Genomic DNA, 24,250 nt, shown 5'->3' with positions numbered 1-24,250 from the left:
ATCCCTTATCTTACTACATACAACAGGTTTTTTTGGGAAAGAGGGGATGAAATTCCTGGATGCATGAAGATACTCACTAAGCTTTGATACTCCAGCTTTCCACTGGACCAATGTGATGGGAATCTGTGCCCTGGTGACAGATGGGAGACGTAAGTTGATTGTCTGGCTAATATTTAATATCCAGCAGCTAGTATCCATCATCCTTGCTGCAGTTGTTTCTGTAGTGCAACAGATAGTAACCAGATGAGAGTATGGAAAAAGAATCTGTCCAGAAAATCCCACCCAAACTACAGGTGATGAGTGGAAAGCAGAAACACTAAAGTCCTCTAGGCTCTGTGGCCAAGTGCTTCTCCTACACATGATGACTTGCCTTCTTCACTAATAAAAAATGGGTGGAAGGGCCTACCATTTGCAAGGTCTCATTTAGAGCCTGATGAAGGGATGAATTATTTCAACCAATTTATCACTTGTATGCTTTTTTGTGTTTCTTGTTTGTTTTGTTTAAATGTTTACAACAAAGCTTGATTACTGTCTGGCTTAAAGTTTATTCTTCCAAAAATTTCCAGATAGAATGTCAATGGCAAAGATGCTATTTTAATGAGCTGTCAGTTTTAAACCACTCCAGACTTGTGCCCTAATTAAACATAAACATGATGCAGAGTTGTGAAATTGTTCTGTAAAGAACTGCCTACAACTATAGCTGAAAACTCTTCTCCAGGAATATTAAGGAGACAGCTACTGTCTGTAAGACATCTGCTGAAGTCAAAAGTAATAACAAAAATCAGGCACATTTGTGCTTTTACAGTTTACAGTGGGCTTGAGTTGTGAGGCAAACAACCCCTGACTGTGGCAGTGTGCATTTGGTGGCTGCTGCAGGGCAGTGGCAGGGCTTGGTCGTGCTGCTGGCAGTGGCACCAGCTCACCCGAGTGCTCGGGGGCTTGCTGTCACCACATTGCTGTGCTGTGCTGCCTGTCACCAGGCCATGTGTTTTCAGAGCTATTGCCTTCTTTTTCCTGTGAGAATGAGCACTGCTGTGCCAAACAAAACAGAGAGAACAATGATTTGGAGTGTTTGCTGAAACACAAATGTTCTTGCAGAGCCTGAAGTGGCAGAGTGGGACAGGCAACAGCAGATTGCTGTTTAGAGCAGTGATTTTTATTGCATACTTGAAACTAACCTGGAGGCTTCTACTAGCTTGTAGAATGTCACAGCCTCAAAAAATATTTTGTGGATCTCTTCTGGTTCAGAGACATTCTACATGTGCTGTGTTAGTCTTTGGAACTTTTCTGAGAAGAGCCCAAAATCCTTCTTGGGGAGTAGAAAAGGAGGTTGTCCCAGAAGAGGAAGCAGGACAAGGATTGCTAAAATCAAACGGTGATCAGAAGAGTGGGGATTTGTGCATGGGATGCAACTTGTCCACTTGTCCACTCCAGAAGCCCATCCTGTCCCCAGGGCAACCCTCCCCACATGTCCAGCTTTGGTTTCTCTCAGATCAGATTGTGGGGAAGGGAAGGGTGAGAGTATGAGGATGGCAGCACAGAATTAACATCCCCTGAAACTTCACACTGGTCCATGTGAAAAAAAGCATTATTTGATAGCTTGTATATTGCCCTGTATGTGCATGGGCTCTCTGCATGTTGTCCATCTTTACCTGAACTTGTCACCCTAGCATCTCTATGGCCAGCAGAAAGCAGAAGGCACCTCCAGAACAAAATTTTCCTTGTCCAAAGACAGATGTTGAAGACAAGAAACAGGAGTTGCAATCACTGAAATTTAAACCATAGGGATTGCATTCTTCACTTCTCAGTGATACAAACCTGGGGAACATCTAATCCTCCTTCATACACCACGTGATCCAAGATCTGGGATATTCACCAGCAAATACCCTGGAACATGTCTTGGGTTCCATTACTTTTAGGTGGTCATTCAGGTTGCCAGGCTGTGTGTCTCTGGGCCTTTTGGAGTGACAAAGGGTGTCAGGCCAGAGGAGCAATTCACCCTTGTCAGATGTGCATCCTTTACAGGTAAGGCTTTGTAACTGCACAAGCTGCTTCTGCAGATACTGTGGTTATTGCAGCAGATCTAGGCCAGCTTGTTAGATTTATGGACTCATAGCTTTTGGCAATTCTGGGCTTGAATGGATTGGAAAAGAAATAAAGTTTTTATATTAATTTAATTTACATGAGAAAAAAGGTGAAGAAAAAGTTTTTTCACTGTCCATATAGCTCTGTACCAGCAAAAATGAATTCTGGAAGGGAAATGATAACTCTCTTGTAAAGAATGAAAGAAAAAATACCTTCTCAAATACCTCATACCTTCTCAAAGGATTATATTTTTTTCATTTGTCTTTTACAAAAGTCTTCAAAAGCAGTATGAATATATGTAAGAACTGAAAAGTCAAGGCATAATAAAGAAGGCATAAACTCTCCCATTTCTGAATGTATTGTCTCTGCCATGGTCAGGTGCACTGGACACTACAGCAGCAGTACCTGGGCTCCCACAAGGTTTTGCTTTGCAGCCCTGGAGAAATTTGAACATCCCCCTGTCCTTCCTTTGGACAGCCTAGGTTACCTGATCCCAGCTAAGCCCACATGCAAAGGGTTCAGTTCATGGTAACCAGGGCAAAATGCTGGCAGCCCAGAGGCTTTCCCAGGCCATTATTTTGGTTTTGTGCATGACATAATTCTTAAAATGGCAGCTTGGCCATGTGACCTGTGGTTCTGGTTCCACAAAGACTTGTGTTTGAATGTGCTTCTCTCCTCTAAATTGTGTCCTTCTATAAACTAAAAATTGCATGTAAACTGCCATATAACATGCATTATGTTCAGGGACTTTCTGTATTACACTTTTTTTTTTTTTTTTGCTTGGTGTCTCTCAGCAGTGAGGACCACATTCCCTTTGCTCTCTGTTCTAATTTGTGGGACTCTGTGGTGAGGTTACCTGGGGAAAAGGCAAAATGAGACACAGATCTTAATCTCCTGCTTGACATTGCTATTGTTTGTCCCACCTGCAAGGCCCTTCATCGTAGCCCCACCAGACTCTGCACAGTCAAGCCAGAACTACCTTAGCTGTATCCTGGTCTTGCATAAAAGAAAAACCAGCCCTTAGAGCCAGATCCTGCCTTTTGCAGGCAGAGGCACTGAAATGAAGGGAGAAGGGAGAGTCCTCTGCAGCCTGCCAGCTGCCTCCTGTGCAGTAGCTCTTTATTGAATTGGAATAAATAGAACAGGGCCCAGGTGGGCTACTTTTGATTGGCAGGTGTCAGGATGTGTGTACAGCTTTGTCAGTCAAGCTGCTCCATGAACAACTAAATGGTCCAGGGTTCTGTTTTCCCAATCTAAAATTCTTATTAAAATCAAACCAGAAGATATAGATTCCAGTATTTAGCATTTTTAGCCACTGATAAAGATGTGTCATAGAAATTCAGCCAGATGCTTAATAAATTCTCTTGTGTAAATTTTAGGTTCATGTGTGTGAACAACCATATGTGTGTGAAGTGCATTAATAATCTGCATGATATCATTCAGCATTTTTATTGCCACTGCAGGTGATTCTGGAAAAAGAACTGCATTTTCAGATTGCATGTCTTTCTAAAATTTGCATAAACAAATAACCAATACAGCTCTCACTGTACATTAGTTATGATTGCCACATTGAGATAAACGAACATCTTTTAACTTGGCAAAAAATTATGCCATTTTTGTAAATGTTGCTCAATGCTTGAAACTTAGTTTGTATCTAAGTATATTAACAAAAACTCATGTCTTATTAGTTATGGGTGGGGCTTGGAGTTTTTATGGTTCTTTTTTTGTGTTTGTTTGTTGGTTTGCTTTTAATCATATTTCATTGTTCCTCTGTTTTAGAAAATGTCGTTTTCCAGGTAGGTAACAGAAAAAATATTATCATATGTATGTGATATATGACATCAGAAAGGGTGATCAGTGAGTTGAGGAAAATATTTGTAAAACCTGCAAAGACAGTATCTAACTTTGGTAAAATCAGTAGGAGACACTCTTAAGTCATGAGTATCCAATGGCTTTCCCTGTGAGCCACATTCTAAAGGACCAGGTCCTTTTTGTCCCCCTGTGTCTGTGTTGCATTTTTGCACATGGCTTTTTTGTTAATTCCTTCCATGAAGCAAAAAACCCCCTATATGTAGGTGCTAAGTTAAGTCAAAGCTCTTTTCTAGAAAAAAACCCCATAAATTTATCTCTGTAGCCTCAGAAGGTTTCTTGCTGTCCACATTCTCTGTTTGTGTGAGGTTATGAATGTTTTTGGTAGATGTTGCTTGTGCTCAGCAAGGTAAATAAAATGTTGTATTAACAACTTGTTTCTTCATTCGAGTCTCTGGGCAAAACCACAAATAAACATTATTTTTCTTGTATGCATCCAGTTCACAGGCACTCCCCTGTGGAAGCACACAAGTATACTAAAGGCTAAAGAATAAATGCTCTGACTCAGAGTCCTAAGGAGCAAGCAGCTCCTGTTCCCACAGCAGGCAGCTGCTGCCTTTCAGCTCAGCCAGGCTCTGTTGCCTCCATCAGCTCCCTGCCAGACACATGTACAAATCATCCTCTGTCTCATATCTCAGGGTTTGATTTTCTCTGATGATTGGTTTTTGCTAGTCCGGTGTTTATTCCATGACTAGGAGAAAAGGGTCGTTCCTTCACCAGGGGTGACCCACAGTTTGCACAATTGCTTGGGTATCTTATCTTGGTGCCTTTTCCTCTCAGCACTGTGCAGATGCTGTTTCTTTTGAGAGAAAGAGAAGGATTCAGTGAACGGGGAGGTGACTCAAGTGTGATAACACAAATCAGGATTTATATCTTTTATATCAGGCTAAATTTAGGTGGCATTTTGCTCCAGCATTTCTTGACCAGTTTCTGATTCTGGTGTTTCTTGACATGCCATTATTTTGGCAAGCATTTTAGTTCTATGCTCATGGTCTCTTGTCCATTACAGGAGCAGACAATCCCAAGTCAGATTTCATACACAAAACAGAGTCAGTTGTTGCAAAGACAAGTATAAAGCTTAAAAGCTGGTTCTAACAGCACTGTTAGAAAAATGTCACCCAAAAACCTTCCTCCTCAAAAATCCACATCATTAAATAACAAGCAGCAAAGAGTCCTTTGTTCTTTGTAACTACCACTGCACTCAGCTTTGAGTTGACAGGGTCTAATAATAAAGACAGGTTAATGTCATCTTGCATTTATAAAAGCCTTTTTGTTATTATAAAAGAATAATTAGGTCATCTCACTTTCAAAATTAAAATACAGAAATTCCTACAAGTTTTCCTAAAGATTGGGTAAGAAGCATGCCAGATTTGTTTGAACCATAAGAAAAATCAATTTAAACCAAGGTCTCACCTCTCTTTCAGTGAGATATGTGATATGCTTCCAAAAACTCACTTGGCTATGAAGCATCTGCCTCTGGCTGTTCTGCTTCATGAGGATGTACAATTTCACCTTTTTTCTTACATTAAAGAAAGGCAATATTCAGGAGCTGTCCAACTATTCTATTTCATGGGAAGTGATTTTTTTCAATGTAGATATTTTGCACCAAAATTTAGCTGTTGCTGATTAATATTACATTTTTATGTGAATTAAAAATAAAAAAAAAAGATTGTTTTTTTGGAAGACCATCCCAAATCCATACACATGGTGAATTGAGTATTTCTGTGTGTTTGTATGAGTTCCTGAGGTAACTCACCAAAATAATAGACCAAATACTTCCATGTTCTCCAAGTCCCTTAGTGCTTTTTCTTCTTGGCTGGGCTATTCCACCAGGACCAAATATTTTATACAAATTATTTGACCATCCATAGTACAACCTCACTGATGATCTAGTTTAAAAATGACTCTAAACTTTTAGAAAGAATGGGAGACTAAGATGTCTGAATTAAAGTCTCCATGAACTTTGCTATAGTCTAAAATGGTTATGTAGCTAATACTGGCTTGATACAATCTGTTTTTGGTGTTTTCACAAAGAAAATTATATAAAGATAGCACACTCAGAGAAAAATAAATGCTACTACCTTAATATCTGAAGTTCCCACAGGATGAAAATTTTGATGTTTCTATTGACCCTACAATAATGCAGGAATTTGAAGCTCACTTGGGAGAAAAAATATTCCAGGCAAATCATATTAAAAAGATAAACTATCTTTTCTGAAACTGAGTAAATTTCATCAGCTCCACAGGGTTTTAGGTACTTTTGAAAGAGAAACCACTTTTATAAACTCAAATCTATGCTCAGAGGCTGATAAGGAAATACCCAAAATTAAAAATCTTGCTAATCATACTTTACAATCTGTAATTAATGAGCCACTCTGTTGCTCTGAAGATGATGAAGTTTGTTTCTGAGATACACAGTACACAGAACTGCTCAAAGCTCTGGTATCTGGGATATTTTGGTTGTGTGAGTCCTGTCCTAGGAACTCCCAAAAAGCCTTCAGCTCCCTCCTTATTCCTGGGTGCATTCTAGGACAGGCTGACTATTGCATCTCTGAAATGAGGATGGCAGCAGCACAGCCTGATAAACCTTACCTGTTCCTCCTGTAGCATTCTGAAAAGCTTGTCAATAGATGCTGTGTAAGGCTAAGTTTAGATTTTGTCCTGATTTAGAAAAATACAGGGAAAATTCACAGGCTGAAGAGGATGGTGAAGATTAGGCAAGCATTTGAAAAAAATTGCAGAAATGAGGCTTGCAATGTTGTCTCCAGTCTGAGTTATGTTTAACAGTGTGAAGAGCTTTGCAGTAAGAACGTAAATGTAGTTATCAGAGTGTAAGTTTGACTATTAAGCTGGCAGTGATGATTAACAAACCAAAAGGTTTTATGGCTCCTAAACCCTTGATAGACAAGTTCCTTATGTAAATAACAACCTTTTAATCCCTTGCCCAAAGCATGCTTCCTCTGAGATGATAAAATACTTTAAATAGTTGAGCTTTTAATTTTTCTGTGTGTTGGGGGGAGAGTCTAGAGCAAACCCAGCAAACACACTGTGCTTCCCAGGAGATCAACAGCCTGAATTTTATGTGCAAATTCATTTTCCAAGATTCCCAACCAGTTTTGCAGGCCTGGGGTGTGGATATGTTCTGCAGAACTTCTGCCTCTGCAACTTCACCAAAACTGAATGTCCCAGCTTTGTTGTTGTCTGTAATACTGGTTGTGCTTGGGAAAATGTAGTCCAGGCAGGTGACTGCCAAAGTGAGCTTTAACATATTAAGAAAAGTCTTTTAAAACATAATCTTTAAAAAAATAGTTTGTATTTCCTAACATTTAAGTAATAAAGTTTTTACGTTTATCTGGTGCTGGAATGCCACTAATTAAATGTTTATACAGGAGAGAAACGTTATTAATCTTTCTTCCCTGGAGTTAGAGACTTTCCACAAGGCACTTTGATACAGTTTTTGGAGAGGCATGCAAAATCGGTTCACAAAAGGTTTCACCTTGCAGTAACTTGGGGGTTTGTTTTCTCTAGGCAAAGCTGACTGCAAATACTTTCTGTGCCCTGTTCAAGAAGTTTCTCTGTACAGTACACCTGAGTTATTCTTTAAAGATGGCATCTCCCAGCAGGATATGGGACTGCCTAGCACTCAGCAGGGCAGGCAGTAATTGTTCCTGCATCAGCCACTGGGTAAACTGAAACAGAGTTGTGAAGAAGAAGGCCCTGGCCAATCTTCCTTCTTTCTTCCACTTTCTTCCAGATCTTTCTTCTGCTTCTGATGCAAGACAAGAAGAATGGGATGTCAGTCAATTGTATTTTGTCCCTGAATACCCTCAATTTAACCAGCACACTAAAATACATGTCCTCACCCCTGTCCCATTCACAGATGGAAAGAAAACAAATATCTTGTGATCTTCTTCAAGTGGTAGTCTCATTGTCCTCCTCTGAAGTTATTTTGTGCCACATTACAAATCCTTAATTAGTGTAATGAGCTGGAAACATGCAGCATTGTGACTGTGATCGACCCCACAGTAGCTGCAAACTTCCATCTGGCACAGGGAAAAAAAAAAAAAAAAAAGGACTTTCACAGAATAGAAGAGTGTGTGCTCATTAGAGTTGAACTAGAAACCTATTTTAGGAAGATGTGCCATTAGGAAACAATGGCAATACATCAGATAAATCATTCCAAACCAGAGATATGAACAGTGCACAGGGTAGGGCTAAGCAGCTGCTTTCTTCAGGCAGCCCAGAAGCACAGGACTGCAGTGAATGGACGTTGGGACTGCAGCATGGTGCTCTAACTCAGCTTGTACCCGGCAGGGCGAGGAAAAGCCCAAAGTGGTATTTGGGCATCATGAGTGATGTGAAAATGGAAACTTTGTGAGGAGTAGCACAGAAAACAAAGCCTTTGTTTCAAAGGTCTCTTTCCACATGAACTATTCTGTGAACCTACTGGAGTGCTGAAGCACCTCTCCCGTGAAGACAGGCTGGGAGAGGCTGGGAGAGTTAGGCTTGTTCAGTCTGGGGAAGAGAAGGCTCTGGGGTGACTTTGTTGCAGCATTTCAGTACCTAAAGGGGGCCTATAAGATAGATGGGGTCAAACTTTTTAGTAGGGCCTATTGCAATAGGACAAGGGGTAATAATTTTAAACCAAAAGAGAGTGTATTTACAGTAGATATAATGGATAAGTTTTTTTACAAAGAGAGTGGTGAAACACTGGCATGTGTTACTCAAAGAGATATGGATGTCCCATCCCTAGAAACATTCAAGGTGAGGTTGGACCAGACTCTGAGCAGCCTGACCTAAAGTAAAATGTGCCTACTCATTGTAGAGGGTTGTACTAGATGAATTTTAAAGGTCCCTTTCATCTCAGATTTTCCTGAGACTCTATGATTCTATGTTAAAGAGAAATATGAACAAGATGATGTTTATAATCTCTGCCTTTGCAGTAAGGGTCATCAACCAGAAACCAGAAAACAGAGGTATGCAAGGGAGCTAAATACTCCAGAGTCATTGAAATTTAAATTTGGATTACACTGAAAATCAGAGTCATTACTAACCATGACTCCAAATGCCTTGCTGGAAACCTATAAATAAAACCAAGACAGGAAATGACCCAACATGCAGAGGAGACAAGGGTCGATCTTTATTTGTATGCAGTGCTTTTGCAAAAGCAGGGCAGGGGTGTGCAGGTCTGGCAGGAGGTGAAGCAGAGCAGAAGGGCACCTGGCACATGTCCCCAGGCAGGCACAGAGCTGATGCCTTGAGCCATGTGAGGGCAGCACAGCTGGACAGTCACGAGCCCTGGCTGATGCCTCTCGTGTGCCCTAACAGCAAACCAGCACTCTGGAAGAGGAAAAAATACCTCATCACTACCTGATCCATGGCAGATGTGTTTCAGCCCATGTGGAGACAAAAATGTTGTTTGAGAAGAAAGCTACATCTTTGAACACAGCAGGAGATAAAATAAGATGTTAACAGGCTCCTTAGCACAGCTACCCAGCAACTAGAAAGGATTAGATCTTCTCTGAAAATCTTCCTGATAGCAGCACCTGCTGAGATTTGGAAATTCCTGTCTTTTAGCTCATTAAAATGCAGACACAGCCTATTTCTGCTTTCTGAATTACAGTTGCAGTACAAAGGGGCCAATCTCACAGCCTTTAACCCTGTACACAAACCTTTTGTTGAAACTGAGTTTGAATAACAACTTCAGAACCAATTCACTGGGGCAAGAATTCAACCTGAAATAATTGCCAGGGTAGAAAACCCTTGAAGCTCCCTTGCCTGAGAGAGAGAAATGAAGGGGTCTCCACAAATGAGTAGAAGATTGTGAAGGTGGAACATGGGTGCTAAAACTGTCCTTTGTGATTGACACCATAAATCTTGCTGCATGAGTGATCTCAGAGTTCACAGAAGGGAATACATGAGTGCCTGATCACTACAGGCTGGCTGAAGACATCTTTCCAGCTGAATGTTACTCAGGAATTTGGACTATGTCATCACAGCTGTCCCTTTGCTCTTAAAAAAAATCCAGGAAATCGGCTTCAACTAGAATGTTAATGTTCTTCCAGCTGTTTTTTGATTGTAAATGTGACTATACGTTGTTGAGGTGAGAGTAGTTTCCATTGTGAGCATTAGTCCATACTAACTGTGATACAGGAGCCACATGAATTAATTATTAATATTAATAGTATCTTCATCCTTGGGGATACTCAGTAATTGACAGGGAAAGGTTATGAGCAACCTGCTGCAATCACAGAGTTGATTTTCTGTTAGAAATTCCTCCAGAGCTCCCTCCCAAACCAAGTTATTTAGATTTTATGATTCTCTTGCCTAGGCTATTAGGACTTTTGATTCTGTATTATTTAAGAGGATACATGATCTGTTAAAAATAAATCTAATTATTTCCTGGAATCAGATTGTCTAGTGCTGGCTCGTGTATCTATTGGACTTGCATCATATTCTGGAAAGGGAGCACATCTGAAAAAACAAGTGGACTGTGGCAGAATGAGAAAGGAAAAGCTTAAATTCAATTCCAGGAGGAGACTGCATAATATTGCTAAGCAACAAATAGTAGAGCATTCAAAATTTTGCTTAGTAATTCTTCTGTACACAGAATAACTAGGCTTTTTACTTGTTATTCTCATAGAAGGGGTTTCAGTTTTGTTTATATAAACTTCTGAGCCTGAGTTAAGCCCTTTTTATTATTCAGGGTGAACACTGCCTCACCCCTTCCCCCAAAGGACAAACAAGCCTGAGCTTTATTTTGTTGTTTGCAATCTTATAGATCTTAATTCTTAGAATCTTCACTCATCTCTCATGAGGCAAGGACTCACTGGAACCATTGAATCTCTTGAACTATTGGTGCTTGCTCTTGCCTGTGTACAAATTTCATATTGATCCAGGGGATCAGTGCAAATTCCATGTATTCCAAGTGACTAAGTGTGCTTGGAAAACACACTGCAGAAATACCAAACCAAACCTGCAAATTTCTAAGGCAGACATTCTTACAGGAATACTGAGTGAGAGCTGAAATATTTTGTTAGGGGATACACATGTATAGTGCACCTCACATAGTTACACACACAAAGCAGCCATATTAATGAACTGCATCTTACTAATTAAGGAAAGTAAGATTTTTCTGGACATGAATTTTGGTAGTGATCTTGGTAAATTCAATTAAGCTTCTGATCATTGTTTTAATGGTTATGTCCATGAGTTAACAAAATGTGTTTTAAAAACTAGACTTGCTAATAATTACAGCAACTGCTTTGTAATTTAAATGTCAATTCAAAACAAATCATTGGCCTGTTTTACTGCCCACATACACTCGGAATGTGCTTACTCTGCTTTCTAATTTCACCTGATGTTTTACCAGTTGTGGAAAGCTTCTGGAATACAAGTCAGCATTCCCCTTCTGCATTATAATGTGAAAAATTTAATGTAAGTCAGATATAGATGCTTGTAGTTTAGAACCTGCATTGCTGTGGGCTATATACCACTTGTACACAGTATGAGCAGCCTGGTGGCTGAACAGGGTGTCAATGTGCTTCAGCAAAGACATTAGAGACAAATTTTCTTCTGGAGATTCTGAGAAGGTTACAGCATACTGAAATTTCTGTCTCTCTTTAAGGAATGATGTATTCCTTCTACAAAGAGTTTGTCCTGGTGGCTTTGGGTACTACAGGGGACAGAGTGAATATGCTACCCAGACTTTCCCAGCTTCTTGGTGCCAGAGAAAGACAATGTTATCTGGACAAGTATTAGAACTGTTTAACAAAAGAGTAGAAGAAGATGAAGTCGTGCAAAGTGCACAGCTGAAAAACTCCACCATCATCATGACTTATTCCCTACAGGGGAAGGATGGGAGAGACGTGCTTCAGGGAAAGCAACTCATATATCTGGGAAGATAATTCATTGTAAGTTAATCCAAGCATACCACACAAATATCTCTGTTGGTGATTGTACTGCATAGATGCCATTCTTGATTTGTGAATAGCCAGCACCAGAGACTAGGAAAGCATCTCATGTTGACTCATGCATTCCTTCATGGGTTATTAATAAATAAGTAGTGATATCTAATTCTGGCTAACAAAAATGTCTCATGTAAAATTAATAGAAGCAAAACCCAGAAGGATCTTTCTGCATAGAGAATCTGTCCCTCAAAAGCAGTTGTCTGATAAAGCTTTAAAAGAAATGTTTCTGACTACTCAGGGTGCCTGCAAAGTGAATGTGCTGGGCACCCACAGGTGAACTACTAACTTTTCATTCTTTATTACTGAGGACAGAAGAAAAAATACTCCAAGGAGAAAGATTCAGAACTTTCCCCCCACATTGTCTGTATGCAATATATCTGCTACTGAGACATTATAATGCTTGTTTCCTTTTACTTTTATGTGATTTCCAAGAAACATTAAAACATCAAAAATCCCAATGAGGTTTTCCTTGTATTAATAATAGGAATATTCAGTGCACCTCTAGGCAAATCTGAGGGAAAGCAGTCAAGGTGATCAGGCTTTGTGTAATACCAAAACAGGCACATTTCTAGGTCAAAGGGGATTGATTTCAAAAGCACAGACCTCATAGGGGAATCGTCTTGGCAGCATCTCTCACTTTTGATACTGAACTCAAATCAAAACAAGGTATCTGTTCCCTACACAGGAAGTCCACTGAATAAAATGCCATCCTAATGAAATCAACCTCTGTGACTGATTCTAGACTTCAATGCTACTTCTATGACCGGCTAAGATCTGTTTACAAAAAAAACCAACCCCAAAACCAGAGACTGGAAAAGCCATGTTAGATGATGCTGAGGACAGAGATCAGACACTGGTCTGGGAAAAGCACGTGAGAAAGGACCCAAACTTATGTCCTTCACAGCCTGAAGAGGTGATCTCCTCATTAGCTGAGTAGGGGTTCCTCTCTCTTGTAGTATTGGGAGGAGAACTTCTGTCCCATCCCTGGCCTTCTGCACTGCTTTGAATAAAATGCTTGTCAGAAAGAATACAACACACACAACTTTTTTCCTCTTTGATTTCACTTAAAACTCCAGAAAGGTTTATGTGTGCACTTACATACATGCAGAGATTATTTTTTCCATTATGCTTTTTGAGATGAAAAATAAATTATGAAGACAGCTGTTGTACAGACCAACTTCATAGATGGTCAAGGTGTGGTTTCTGCAAAGTGTGTGGACTGATTGCAGCTGAGGCAACGGAAGGTATTGAATGGCCAACACCTGAAGAGGATGCTCCAGGAACAAGGCATGAATTCATTATCAGATTGAACCTGAGTGAAGCTTACAATCTGGTCTCCAAGACTTTGTGATACTAATAAACTGTGTGAACTACATGGACAGAAATGGTATTCAGAGATGAATTAATCCATTGATACTGGGAAAAAAGATTAACCTTTTCACTCATCACTTGAGTAATCTATTCTTATTAGTCAAAGTCTAAAGAAAGCAGCAATCCATTTGCTGAATTCTCCAATGGATAAGCTCAGAACTGTTCCAGGAACCAGAGAACTAGAGCTCCAAGGAAGAAAGAATTCCCTGAGAACTTCCTATTACATCCTGGTGTCCATGAATGGAAATATGGTGAATAAAGGTAAAAGTTACTTATCTTTCCTGGCAGCACAGTCACACAACAATACATCTTAGAGATGTCATTTACAACAGGAAAACTACCTGTCATTTGATGCTGTCAGCATAAAGAGAACGAGAGGCAATTATACTTAACGGTGGCAGGTGAAACGTGCAGGGAAGGCCAACCTGCATTCATTACTGCTTCAGAAACTGCTTCTAGCCCATTTGAAAACAAGCTCTGATGGCATCTTCCCAAATGACCTGAAACTCGGTCAGCTCTGATTTAAACTTCCATGATGTTGTTCTGCACCATAACTCCTGTAATCATTGTCTCTAAAAGGTAATTTTCAAAGGCTCCAGGACAGGAGCTTTGCAAACAATTGATTTTTTCGCTCTTCAGCTAACCTGAAAAATTGAGATTGAAATTAGTTGCAGTCTCTGTCAAATGGCAACTTTTCTCTTTTTTTTTTACTTTTCTCCTCAAACAATAGACAAAATAATTGCAAAGTAAAGTCCATTTCAGGATTCAAACCTTGCAATGTTTTCCTTTGGTTTTTAAGACATTAATTTGTTTAAAAAGCTTTAAGATTAAATTTTTAATGTTTTGCCTGTCTCTTCTCCTCCTGGGAGTGAAACTACTAGCTGTATTTTACTCCTACAAGCAGCTATGAACCCCTTTATTCCTTTATCCCTTTGTCCTAGGTACATTTTCAGTGTAGAGAAATGTTTCCTCCCTCTCCCCTTGCCAAGCTGCCTGTCATCTTCAGGGTGGACAGAAGCCCATCACTCAAGGCTGTGGTTATTAATCTAAACTGAATCTCCTTGTTTTGTTTTCTAAGCATGTCTCTCCTAACCACCACTTGGGGGGAGGGAAGGTGTTGTCCACCCAAAGCTGTCAAGAGCTTGGAGCCAGCACAGTTAGCAACGTGATGTCTTGATAACACTCTTCACATGAAGAGGGGAAACTCCTGGGTATAGCTAGCTGAGAAAAATATTTTCATATGAGCTGAGTCTATTGGACCTTGTCTCTGTCAGCTTAGCAAATAGAATGCAGTGCCTGGATGATCCATTATCAGAGACAGCTCCTGGAGACTGAGTGAGGCACCTGAAGACTGAAAACAGACATAGGTAAGGCAGGCCTGGAAAAATAAATGGGCAAAGAGATTGAAGAACCAAGATGCCTAAACAGTTAGCCTTATTAAATTCTTGGAAAAAACTCTGGAACAAAACAAGAAAAGAGTGAGACTGTGAGCTCTCAGGAGAGACTGAGTAACTGTCAATGTAGATTACTCAGGAATAAAATATTTTAAACCAGTATGCTTCATGAACAAGGAAAATATTGCCATAACATTGGGTGGACAAACTTTCTAAAAAAAGAACCTGTTGATGGTTTGTTGCCAAAAGGAAGAGTGTCTTGGAAAACTTTCATGAAGTCTGACATAACTTCAGTGTTGTTCCTGTTGCATGTTTTGCTGGTTACTTTAATGGTAGAGAGGAGAATAGAGATATTAAGTTGGCCTATAAAACAAGTTGCTGGAGACTGTGAGACAGACTCAGACTCCAAAATAAACTTGGCAAATTGAAAAAATAGCTTCTGGGAAAAAAAATAATAAGGACAAGTGCAAGTTACCATGCAGGCAGAAATACGTCAGTAAATACAGAATGGGGAACTACTGAGTGAGTCAATGGAGTCATAGTTTCTTACATCCTGCCCAGGTGTGACCTTTTAATGACACTCAACCATGGAAAAGTTAATCACATCCAGAGAAGTGATTATTCAAGGCTTGAGAAGGAAGAGTTGATATTAGTCATTATGTTGCTATTGGATTGAAAGTCTGTAATTCCAAAACCAATATGATGCTGACACTTCAGCTGGATTGCAGATGGACCCAGTTTCATCACTGATATCCCAGTACAGCAGGAAATGCTGAAACTGTTAGATATAGGTAATGGCTATTTTGGTGCCTACAGATTTCCATTGGGAGTGAAATGTCATCACATTAATTTTGTGGATTTTTGCTCTCCACATGATTCAATCCAAGTCAAAGGGAAGTTTGCCAGCTGCCAGCACTCTGGGGAACTTACAGTCTGGACTGCTGCAAAGTTCATTCCCCTGCCCCATGATTGGGAAAGAGATCAGCCCACGCAGCAATGACTCCATTCTCACTGGTGGCTATGGGAGGACCACATGTGCACCATTCCCTCTGTCCTTGCAGCTGGAAGAAACGCCTGTCAGTAGAGGAACCGGGTGTTAAACTGTGTTTGTAACATCTTGAACCAGATGAATTGAACTACAGCTGCCATCATGTACTATTACACAGCCTGTATGAGAGCAAGACTCCTTTGCTGTGGTAGTAGACACTACTACACCTTCCAAAATATGGCTGGCTTTTCTCAGCAATTAATTCAGCACTAATCTTCACCTCACCAAGCCCAGCTGCCTATTTTGTGGTTGTGGTGGCAGAATGGATGCCACCCCTTTTCCACAGATGTCTGCCAACCTGTGAAACTGGCTACATTGCCAAGACATGGTGACAGGTTTGTGGGCTACCCTAATTTGCTCTCTGGGATTCTAGATAGCCAGTGCATGCATTGCTTGTGCCTATGCAGAAACACTGCCTGAATATTTTACTGAGAGCTTTATTTCCAACATGGAGAATTCTGCAACCAAAAATGATCACATGAAACAAGCAGAAACACCTGGGAGAAATAGACTTCATTTACTGACAGTCGACTAGAAGATAAAATGGAGCATTTACTAATGAAAAACAAGGACTGCAGAGCAGATAAGACCTGCTAGTTGAAGGTATTGTTGAGAAAATGGCAAAGGAAGTTTTGCTGCATAGTACCTGTAGCAATAGGATCCTGTAGCAAGTGGTACATAGAGGTTTTAGAAAAAGTTGGCACATGTTAAATAATGTGCAATAGGTCTATGAAATTTAAAAATTCCTCAGTATTTCGGTATCTGCCAGACTTCAGTAAGTCTTTTGAAGATTTCTCAGTATATTTCCCCTTATTTCCACTATTTGTACATGCCCTTCACTGCAAAAGCACATGTGGGAAGCCTAAGGGTACACACTGAATAATTTCCAGAGGAAAAATTCATATTTTCTCATCCTTGCTTTTCAGGCCCGAATGGATGACATTGTGGGAGGACTGGTGACACAGTAAAGTTTCCTAGTGTTGTAGAAACATCTAGCTAAAGTGTATTTCAGGAAGAAGTTGTTGTAACAATGCAGTCCTAGGTACCAGGACAGTGAGAATTGCAGGCAGTTGTGCCTTGAGCTTCTATTTGTCAGGCCACACCAGGATAAACAAAGGGTTTTTGCTGCTGCCTCAGCAGAAACGACTCTCGATTCAGGGACTCTACACACTTAGTGAGATGAGCGTATGTTTGGAAGTGACAACTAGTTAAATAATATAGAGCAAAGGAAGTTTGCAGTGAAAGCAAGTCATAGTTGGAGAAGAACAAGTAGAAGAAATTTTTTTGACAAATACCTTCCAGATGCTGCAGCTTTCACATTTCTGTGCTCATGAGAGCATCTGTCTACACCAGTGTTTGGTCTCAAGCAACTGAGACTGGGTGCTGAGCTGCCTGAAGCTGAGGAAGGCAGAAGTCATTGCTCTTCAGCTGCTGCATTCAGTGTCTTGATACAATTGGTGCAAGCCTGGCACTTGGGAGCCTCACAGAGGTGGAAGCCTGGCAGGGCTCCACTAATTAAAGCAGTCAGTCATTTTCAGTAGAACTCAAGGCCATGAATGCTTTGCATTGAACCTCCCTCTTCCCCTCTCTGCAGCACAGCACAGTCACACAGAGGCACAGCTTGCCTTTGGTGAGGCAGGGCTCTTCCTCCTCACTTCACTTTACATGGGAGAGCTGTTTAAAGAATGGGAGGAATCTTCCAAACTGATGATCCTCTCTATGTTTTCAGAGGCAGGAGCAAGTTGTTTGGTGGGGCTGGCTGAAGCTACTTCCCCAAGGGGGCACATACTGACAGCATCCCTCAGAGAGGCAGCAGAAGATAGTGTTTTAATGAAAATGCTAAATGTTAAACCCATGATGCTGATGCTGTTCTGGACCTGACCTGAGTGTTTGGGAAGCTAATAGCATCCACACACTAAAATAGTCAAATCAGCATTTTGCAACTCGGACCCATGCAATTCTTGGCTGATAAGATTTTGGAACACCACTAGTAACAATGCAAACTGGACTGAAGCTCAGGCTTTGGTCCATGTCATGGTTCTCACTTCAGAGAGGGCTTATGTCCTCAGGGGAGTGTGATAAAGACATAAACACAGATATAGAATTATAAAGAGTTTAGGTTGAAAGGGACTTTTCAGGACCACCTAGTCAACCCTTTTGCAATTAGCAGGGGCACCTACAACTAGATCAGGCTGCTCAGAGCCCTGTCCAGCCCTGTCTCCAGCATTGACCCCTTCTGTGGGCATCCTGTGCCTGTGTTTTACTGCTCTCATCATAAAAGAGTCTTATTTGTAAAATACATATAATTTATTTATAAGTAGTGCCCTACTAAATGGTCTGTCCTCATCTTTAGGTACTGGAAGGCTGCAATAATATTTTGCTGGAGCCTTCTCCATGCTGAACAGTCCAATTCTCTCAGCCTGTCTTCAGGGGAGAGGTGTTCCATCCCTCTATCAGCTTTATGTCCCTCCTCTGGACTTACTCCAACAGGTCCATGTCCCCTGGGGAGCCCAGAACTGGACACAGCACTCCGGGTGGTGTTTCATCAGAGCAGAGCAGAGGGGCAGAATCCCCTCCCTTGACATACTGCCCATGCTGCTTTTGCTGCAGCCCTGGACAGAATTGCCTTTCTGGGCTGCAAGTGCACATTGCCAGGTCATGTCCAGCCTCTCATCCAGCAGCACACCCAAGTCCTTGCCCTCAGAGCTGCTCTCAGTCCTTTCCTCCCTCACCATGCATTGATACTGGGGGGTGCCCCAACACAGCTGCAGGACCTTGTGCTTGGCCTTGTTGAACTTCATGTTGTTCTCATGGGTCTTTTTCTTTGATATAAGTGCACATACATGATCTTTTTCATAAGACAATTTTTCTACATTCATTTATTCTTTCAAGCAGATATTTAAAATACTTTGGCAACTACCCAGGATCACAGTAATGAGGTTGCATGCTCACTGACTGCAGAAATATGTTAGTAGCCAAGTGGCAAAAGGCAGCTGAGCCATAAAATAAAGGAGCACACAGAGACCTAAGCAAAAGGGTCAGAATGGTAGCTGGAATGATTTCAGCTGCACTGTGACAGGGTGATGTATGTGAACTGAAGCAAACAGAGCTGCAGGAGATGTTTGTGGGACTATTAATTTTAATGCAATGCAAAATATGCAATGACAAGGAAGGAAGTTACACTTCAATGCCATAAAAGATGATTCATACAGTAACAAAGGTCAGATGAGGAGAATCTGGGGAAAACTATTAAGACAGATGCCTGTGTGATGTCTCCTATTGGGCTTTTGATTGGATTGAATGAAAAGAAATGAAGAAAAAGGAGCACCTCTGTTTGGAGGCTGTGGTTTGAAAGATTACCTAGACTAGACTAAATCTGGAACTGATGGCTAGGAAGAAAAACAAGTTCTTGCTGTGGCTTTTAAGTTTTTAATGAGTATAGGGTGAGTTCAGATTAATGCCTGTATCTAATAGAGGCAGCAAGTCTAGATCTGGAGTTCACCCCAGCTAGCCAACTGTGTCTGAAATACATTTGTCCAGATGAATTTAGGGTTTCAAGAGTATTTAACAGCACTCAGATTTGAATGAATAACCATAGACACTGATGGAATAAAGAAATTCAAATGCAAGAGCCCCTGGCACACTCCAGAGTTATTCTCTGTGCTCAAAAATAATATGTGCTTTTCTTGTCAGTATTAAGAATGGTGTTCCCATATCTGCCACATAAACGAAATAAAAACAGTCCATAGAAACATGACGTGGGAAAATAAAAATAAATTAAGGAAATGCAGTGTACCTTTAGACTGTGTTGTAACCCTTCTCTGTGGCCTGATGGCAGCTAAGTTTCATATGACTCTTCATCCAACAGTACCATCAAAACAAGCCACCTTTAAAATGTGGATTAGGGATTTTTTTTGTGTGTGTGTTTTGTAGTTGCTTTTGTTTTTTGTGGGTTTTATTATTATTATTTTTAATTTTTTTTAATTGCTTGCTTCCTTATCCTTGTAAGGCTGAGCATCTGTATTCTATGAAGGGTCTGATTTAAGAGTCAGGCTCAAGCACTTCAAGATGTCTTTGTTTTGTTCCATCGTTTTTTAATATGCAATAGGAAATTTGGCCCTTTTGTCAAACTATGTCTATTTTATTCAGAATAAACAGATATTTTATTCCAGCTGTCAGGTGAAGGTTGTCCAGCTCTACTAAGTATTACAGAAAATGGGCAGCTCTAATATCTGGAAGGCATGAGGGGCAGCCATAAGATTAGAGTTTATGACTGAATTGCAGTAAGTGCCAGTATTTGATATTCATCTCTTGTAGAAAAATTATTATTTTTCTCTCTGGATAGGGAATGTGGAAGTCAGCAGTGGGACTTCAAAACTAGTAAACAAGAGATCTTGAGAGACTGTTGGGGTGGAACCCAGTGAAAAACCAAAGAACAGAACCACTGGAGGAAATGTGTGAAATAAATAATGTCTGGTTTATAAAAGGGGTCAAAATTTGATGGGATGTGGAGGCTGGGGAGCCTCAACACTGGAGCAAACTGGAGCCAGAGGGGTGGAGCAGTAGAAGGAAATACCAGCAAGCTCAGTGAACAGGCAAACTGCAAACACTTGGCACTAAGTGCAGAACTGATAGGGATCAAAAGAGAGTTTGTATTTTGGACTTTGTGAAATCAGCTGCATGACCCAGTGAGTCCAAGATAAAAATAATGGGATTATTCCAAATAGGCAAAAGCAATGGGATTATTCCCAGATCTGAAGCCATATCTCCAAGATGTATTTAAAACTCTGAACACAAAGCTGCAGTCATTCAAACTTTGGGAATATCACCCCTGAATTAATGCATTAAGGCTTTCTCAGCTCCTCCAGCAGTACCCAATCCCCTGACCCAGGACTAAACAGAATAAATAAGCCTTTGCAATAGCCACATCATGTACTGTTTGAATTATCATCCTTCAGTCTCTCTGCTGCTCCAGCAAATTAAAATCTCACAGTTTCTCCAGAAGGATTGGATTCCCATTCAGCATGTTTGTCAAGGAGGCAGAAAGGCAGTCCTGAGTGCCAAGGAGAAATCTGCTACTATTAAATAAATGCATTTATTATCCTGTATTGTCCTGACCATGCCCCTATTCATGACTTCATACAGTGTCCTGAATCTCTCTTCTCAGTATCTGTTTATAACTTTTTTCCGCATCCTCTGCATTATTAAAGATTTTTATAATGCATAAACCTCACAGCTGTCCCTACAAGCACCAAAGAATTGTTTGATTCGTTAGATAAATTCTGCAGACCAGAGAGCATCCGAGAATATAGTTTTGTATAATTTGTTGGGAACATTCGGGTCAATACAGAAGAACCATTTGAAACTTGCTGAAACACATTTTTAAGGCTGTCCTGAAGCAGGGTCACATTTCTCAATTTCCAAGTCATTATTTTAAGTCATAAATAAATAGAGCCAGTAGAAATCAAATGTTCCTGGGGAGGAAAAGCCCCATAAAGCAGAGAATGTGCTAGTAGTTGGCTTGTCTCTGAATTGTTGTCTTTTTACATCTACCTGTGCTTTTTAATATACATAATCACACTACTGGTTTCAAAGTTGCATACACAAAGGTTTTAAAATATTTCAAAGCACTTTTAACATATAAAAAAGAAGTAAAACAATGAAGTTGTGCTCAGGGAGGCATTTTCTGGTTCTGATATCCTAGCTTTGCTTGCATAACATTGCTTTCTTGATTTTTTTTCCATGTCTGTATGGATGGCTTCATTCATCTTGCTCTGTACAATGCAAGATGTGTGATGTGAGTCACTGTTGAACTTGCTCCCCTTTCTCTAACCAGTCATATCAGTCTTGTTTATTGTCACTGCCCTAGCAGATGAGACCTTCCAACAACCTTAGAAATTTTTCTTCTGTGCTTTTCAGGCATGAATAGACAGTGGGAATAGCAGAGACTTCAGCGTCATGGCCAAAGTACTGCTTTCTACCTTTCTGAATTTCTGCTCCCAGCAATGACCCACCAAGAACCCCCTGCCTGTTCCTGTTACACCCAAACAGGTCACAAAATCAGTAACAGGCAGCATAATATCCTGTGTCTTCCTAGGTAGGAGGGATATGGAATACAGACAATGAAATTCAGGAGAGACAAACGAGAAACCAATTAGGAAAGAAAAAAACCCAGTCACAGTACTGAAAGAACAGATAACATCTGCACAAAGAAAATTGTAACTACAGCGATTCAGTCAGAAAAAAAAATGTCAGTAGAAAAGCAAGATTATGCCCCATCAGGTCCTGGAAGCTCTGTTCTGTTTCTTAAGACCTGTGAATACTGCCTGGGGACACATAGAGAAGTGATAGGCTTTTAGTCATGTGGGACAGAGCCTTTCTGTAGCCTTCAGCAAAGTCTCTCACCAGCTTGGAAAACAATACCAAGAATAGAAGTGGGGCTGTCATGAGCAGCAGTCATGGTGACAGTGCTCATGCAGCTGTGTTCAAACCACACAAAGGAAATCTGAAGATTTCACAACTTTTTATTTTTTTTTTTTCCTGGAGGGGCTTGCTTCCTCTTCAGTGCACCTTCTTCAATTTCTTTGGCATGTCTGCAATCTGCCTTAGACAGCTTTAAATTCCCTTTTTGGGTCCCACTGGCTCACCAGAGAGTCAAAGCTCAAAGCACTAAAAAGTTTTCTGCTCCAGCATTCTGTATTTTAGATGATAAAAGATAGCAGCAGTGGGGCTTTGGCTGCACAATGTTTCACTAAACATGAATTAATTGGAAGTATAGAAACTACTACCATACTTTGAAATCAAAGCAGCCAGGTCCTATTGTGGTTTATTGATAAAAGGCAGCTGAAGAAGGACAGGAAAAAGGTCAAGACAGAGAAAAGAGTAATCACTGTTTAGGATTCAAGAAAGTGTGTGTAGGCAGTGCTTGTGTTACTGTGGCTTGGAGAAACTGAAGCAGCAAGGGGGCTAATCAGCCAAGCTCATTAATAGAGGAGAACAGGGATAGAAAGTGTGCCTGCTGCTAGGAAAGACTTCTGAGAGAAGAGCCTAGAGAGCCTGGAAAATGTCACTGCTAACTCACTCCTGCTGCCAGCAGCTCTGAGGAGCCAGTCCAGAGGAGGATCCCTGCACTGGGAGCATCTGTTAAACCCTGTTCCAGGTTTGCTGACACTATGGTAAACACAGACCTGTTGGAGGAAGGAAACTGAGGTGCAAAATGCTGGGCTGTTCCCCTGTGAGTGGCAGGGGAAGCTGGTCCAGAGACAGATTGGCCCAGGACACAGAAGCTGAATTCAGAGGGAACTCACTGAGTGCTGTAGGGTGAATTAAAGGTGAGGGGGTGCCAGCAATCCCTGGTGTCACTGTCTGCTGCCTGGTGATGTCAAGAGCAGCATGACAACTAAAAAGAGGAGACAAAGATTATTCTGCAAAGCTTTCCTTCCGACTTGAGTGATGGCTCTGGGAGGCAGTAAGTTGATTACAAAAACTCAGCATGGGGTGGTGATCAATAAATAAATTTTTGTCAGGGCACAGCAAAAGTGAAATAAGACTGAGAAAAGGGCAGAAAATGGGCACAAAAAAGAGGACTTCAATTTAGATTTGGAGTTGATGCAAGAGAAAGACCAGAACATAAAAAGAATAAGAGTCCATCACCACAGGTAAATCTAAAACTGGTGATATATTGAATATTTGGCTAATACCACAAGGAATGAACAGGTTCAGTGTATGTTTTTGTATATAGTAATGGCCTTGACTCGTTGATTGTACCCTGGGTGTGCCAGCAGGGTACAGCCATAAAGATTAACTGGAATAAATCCTGAGCCCACAGCACTGCTGTGGAAAGGTATTGCTTCTTCAGGAAGGACATTTGCTGGCAAATAGAGAGAGAAATCATTGCACTGACCATCGTGAGTGAAACCTAAAGGACAAAATGTGGCTTGTTCAAGAGGTAAGAATGACAAGAGAGGGAAAGTAAGTTGTAGAGGAGTGCAGGGTGGTTGCAGTTTAACAAGAGGATTTCCCACTTCTTTTCTGACTTCCCTGGTTTTCAACATCTTTCCCTGCCAGCACATTTCTTAGTCATTCCTGCTCTCTGCCTGTGCTATTTAGTGTGGTTCCAAGGGTACAGATGAATTTAGGGCTGGGGCAAAAAACAGTGGTGCATCAATGTGTTCAGATGACTATGGGACAGAGAGAAAGGGGGAAGGTGTCTCAGTATAAAATAAAAGGTTCTGGGAAGAGTTAAAAACACACACACACACACACACACACACACACACACACACACACACACAAACACACAAACACACACAGAGAGAGAAAGAGGAAACAGCACATAAAAGTGTGTGAGAAGGGGAAGATAATGAGAGAAGCTGGAGGGAGGGGAAATCGAGGGGCTTAGGTGAAAACAAGAAAGTACAGAAAGGGAGAAGCAGAGAAAGGAAGCATCAGAGGGAAGGAACAGTACTGCTGTTGAAAAGAACTAAGGAAGAGGAACAAGCATGAACCAAGAT

Source organism: Erithacus rubecula, assembly GCF_903797595.1.
Source record: "Erithacus rubecula genome assembly, chromosome: 1".
NCBI classification, from domain to species: domain Eukaryota; kingdom Metazoa; phylum Chordata; class Aves; order Passeriformes; family Muscicapidae; genus Erithacus; species Erithacus rubecula.
This window is presented reverse-complemented; position numbering follows the sequence as displayed.